At 35.6% G+C, this 4246-nt stretch overlaps 1 pseudogene; it reads left to right on the top strand.

The window, feature by feature from the left end:
• Position 1: 1 nt before the first annotated feature.
• Positions 2-1528, top strand: LOC102480743 (unconventional prefoldin RPB5 interactor pseudogene; annotated as a pseudogene).
• Positions 1529-4246: the final 2718 nt, after the last annotated feature.

Raw genomic sequence — 4246 nt, 5'->3', positions numbered from 1 at the left:
GGCCGCGGCGCCGCTGCGCGCCCCGGTGGTGGCGCGGCTCCGAGAGGAGCAGGAAAAGGTGGTCACTAACTGCCAAGAGAAAATCCAATATTGGAAGAAGGTAGATAAGGACTATAGTGCCCTTCAAGAAAGACTCAATACCTTGTCTGATAAGTTGTCTTATAATATCATGGTACCATGTGGCCCCTTTGCCTTCATGCCAGGAAAACTTGTTCATATTAATGAAGTCACTGTTTTACTTGGGGACAATTGGTTTGTAAAGTGCTCAGCAAAGCAGACTGTAGGTTTAGTTGAGCATCGAAAAGAGCATGTTAGAAAGACAATAGGTGACAAAAAAAAGTGATGAAAAATTTTGAATCCAGAATTGAATTCACAGATTTGCAGAAAATGAGCGATGCTGCAGGTGATATTGTTGACATAAGAGAAGAAATCAAAAGTAACTTTGAATTTAAAGCAAAACACCGAGTTGTTCATAAACCTCATTCCAAACCCAAAACTTCTGATATTTTTGAAGCAGTGTTTACAAATGATGTAAAAATCCAAGGATTCGCTTGCTGATAAAGAATTGTGGGCTCGACTTGAAGAACTAGAGCGGTAAGAATTGCTGGGTGAACTTGATAGTAAGCCTGATATTGTGATTGCAAATGGAGATGATTCAACATCTTCTGAAGAAGAAAAGGAAGATCAAAACACAAATGTGAATGTGATGCATCAAGTAACAGACTCTCTTACACCCAGCAGTTGTCATAAAGATGTCACAAGTTCAGAACTCCTCAATGGTCAGGGGACTAGTCGGTTGAACTGTTCAGTGAATGGTTCTCATTCTTATCACGGTAATGAAGATGATGATGATAGTGAGGATGATGATGGTGATAATGAAAATGACCATGATACTATAGGAGTTGGAGATAATTCTATACCAACAATATATTTTTCTCATACTGCTGAATTTAAGAGGGTTAGAATAAATCCTGGGAAAAATACCACTTTAAAATTCAGTGAAAAGAAAGAAGCCAGATGTAAGTGAAAGAACAGTACTGGTAGTGATCATTCTGCCCAAGAGCTGCCTACGATTAAGTCGCCTGCTGATATTTACAGAATCTTTGTTGATGTTGTAAATGGAGAATATATTCCTCCTAAATCAATCCTGAAGTCTCGGAGCAGAGAGAACAGTGTTTGTAGTGACACCAGCGAAAGCAGCGCTGCAGAATTTGATGAGGGAGTTTTGAGGAGTATCAGTTTTGAAGAAGCCACCTGCAGTGACACCAGTGAGAACATTTTGGAAGAGGAACCACAGCAGGAAAATCATCAAAAGAAACTTTTGGCTTTATCAGGAACACCTGAGGCTTTTTCTGGAACTGTAATAGAAAAAGAATTTTTATCACCTTCCTTACTGCCACGCCCAGCCTTCGCTCATCTTGTACTACCTACCATTCTAGAACGAAAAGAAGTTCTGTCAAAAGTATCAGAAGAATCTACAAAAAGGTTTTTGAAGTTCAAAGCTGCTAGATTGCAACAGAAAAACTAGGTCTTGTCTAGAAAATAGGAGTTTTTAACCCTAAAACCTGGTTGTACATTTATTTGTTTAGAATACATATAGCAAAATATGTTACTTGTAGTTTGAAATAAGGTATCTTGAATTAGGCAGCAAACTTTTTTACCCATATCAGTGGTATTAAAAGAAATCAAGGTAAATGTCTGAACACTTAGATACTCAGTTTGTTTTTATTAATTCTCTAAATATTGTCAACACTTTTGTCTAAGTTTGCCTTATGATGTCATGGTGGCATTTTGGGTTATTTTTCAAAGAATACTGTTCATATGCATTGTTTTTGTGTTTCAAACTAAATACAGGCAGTTTTGTACCAGCTGTGATGTTGTGCATACCATATGGACCATTTTAAGGAAACTTTGAAAATTTCAAATAGATTCAACAATTATATTACTTGCTTTCACATTTTAAAGGCACTTTAAAAAATCTACTTCCTTTGTAGGTTGTGCAGCTAGGCGGCTATTTAAAAAACCTTTCCCCCTTTGAATGTCATGCTGTTATCTTTAGGGCAGAAAGCTACATGTATGTACCCCACGGGAAAGTTTCTTTGATTGGAGAAATGATATTTTGTAAAACTTTTTTTTTCAAGTAAAAATTTTATGAAACTTGGTCTCTGAAATGTTGTGAAGTTCATGATTCCAAACTGAGTATGGAAATATCTCTGATTCATATACGTGCTACGTATACCACACAGCTGCTCCACGAGTTCTTACAGTCCCATACACACTTCTCCCCTCATGTATGCAGTTACTGGGACTATGTTTGCGAGAAGAAGGGTTATCTAGATACTGAAAAATAAATTTTTAAAATAAAAATTTTTATGTTGTAATTTTCCCAGCATTTTCATTCTTTAATGCTGCTTTTCTACTTGTAAATAACTGAAATAACATATTTACTTTGAGAAAAACTTCGTAAAATAAAGAGAAATTTATTCTAACATTGAAAATTACACTGCAAGTGTTAATCATTAGCTTGATGCATGCTAATTTTTATGGTTTTTTCTTTTATTTTTTGTATAGTTAATCACATTATTATTTGTCTTACAAAATGAATATTTCAGAAGGTGACTATTTCTCCCTAGTACATTTGATAAAACAAAATATCTTCAAAAGATCATACCACAATTCTTTGTGTCATTAATGCTTTGCCTCCTTATTTTTTTTTTCTAAATGTTCTTCCTCAGACCCTCTTTCATACACAGTATTATCTGGTATTTACATCTAAATACTGTGTTTCTATATCCTTTAATCAATTAGTTTTAGTCATAGAGTGCAGAAACCTGGAAAATATTAAGTGGGAACATACAATGCCTCTCCTTCATAGTCTGGCTTGCTTCACTCAGCAGTAAATCTTCCATATTCATCCACTTCCTGTCAAGAGTCAGAGTTTTGTTGTTTTTTTATGGCTTAATAGTATTCCATTGAGTATATGTGCCACAGTTTTTCTATCCATTCATCTGTTCGTGGGCATTTGGGTTGTTTCCATGACTTAGCAATTGTGAATAGTGCCACAATAAGCATCGATGTGCAAGCAATTTTCTGATTAAGTATTCTTCTGTCCTTTGGGTAGATACCAAGGAGTGGGATTACTGTGTCATATGGTAGTTCTGTTTGTAGATTTTTGAGGAATCTCCAAATTGTTCTCCACAGTAGCTGGACCAATTTACATTCCCAACAGCAGTGTAAGAGAGTTCCCCTTTCACTGCACCCCTACCAGCACTTATTGTATTTTGTTTCTTTTTTAATCTTAGTCCTTCTGACTGGGGTTAGGTTTCATACACAGTATTATCTGGTATTTACATCTAAATACTGTGTTTCTATATCCTTTAATCAATTAGTTTTAGTCATAGAGTGCAGAAACCTGGAAAATATTAAGTGGGAACATACAATGCCTCTCCTACAGTCTGAATTTCTTTGCTTGGCAGTAAACTTTCCACATTCATTCATTTTCTTTCTTTCTTTCTTTCTTTCTTTCTTTCTTTCTTTCTTTCTTTCTTTCTTTCTTTTTTATTATTATTCATACACTAAATCACTAGATTGTGAAGAGACTTTACCGAGAATGATATACACCTCAGTCTAGTCCAGTTGATACCACCATACACATTCTTGTCAACATATAATAAACCTTATCTGTGTCCCACAAGTGTCTTACCTCTCCATTTCCCCCCAAAATTTCCTATGCTTTTCCCCTCCCACACTCTCCACTTTGTCTCTAGTGTCCATTACAATTTTTAATACATTTATGTTCTCCAGTCTTTCAGACTCTATCATAGAGTGCAGAAAGTCATATTTTTAATCTACTAAAAAGGGAAGGCCATTTTGATTCACTCAGATTATTGCTTCTTTTGATCTAAAAAGAATTGTTCTAGTCAGATATTTCTGAACTCTTGGCATATCCCCCTGCAATAAGTTTTCTCCTTGAGTTTTCCACATCTCAGTAAACAGCAATGTCATCTTTCATTCTCCCATCTTTTAATAGGATTGATCATCTTTTTTTCAGAACAACTGCTTGAGTTCCTTGTAAACTCTGGTTATCAGTCCCTTATCTGACATACAGTTTACAGAAATATTTTCCCATTCTGAGGGCTGTCTATTCACACTAATCACTGTGTCTTTTGCCATGCAGAAATTTCTTAGTCTGATGTAATCCAACTTGTCTATTTTGGGGATTATCGACTGTGCTTTGGGGTCTTAT

The sequence above is a fragment of the Tupaia chinensis genome, unplaced genomic scaffold (genome assembly GCF_000334495.1).
Source record: "Tupaia chinensis unplaced genomic scaffold, TupChi_1.0 Scaffold000470_1, whole genome shotgun sequence".
In the NCBI taxonomy this organism is placed as follows: Eukaryota; Metazoa; Chordata; class Mammalia; order Scandentia; family Tupaiidae; genus Tupaia; species Tupaia belangeri.
The sequence above is the reverse complement of the archived record's forward strand: the minus strand, read 5'-3'. Positions and strand labels throughout refer to the sequence as shown.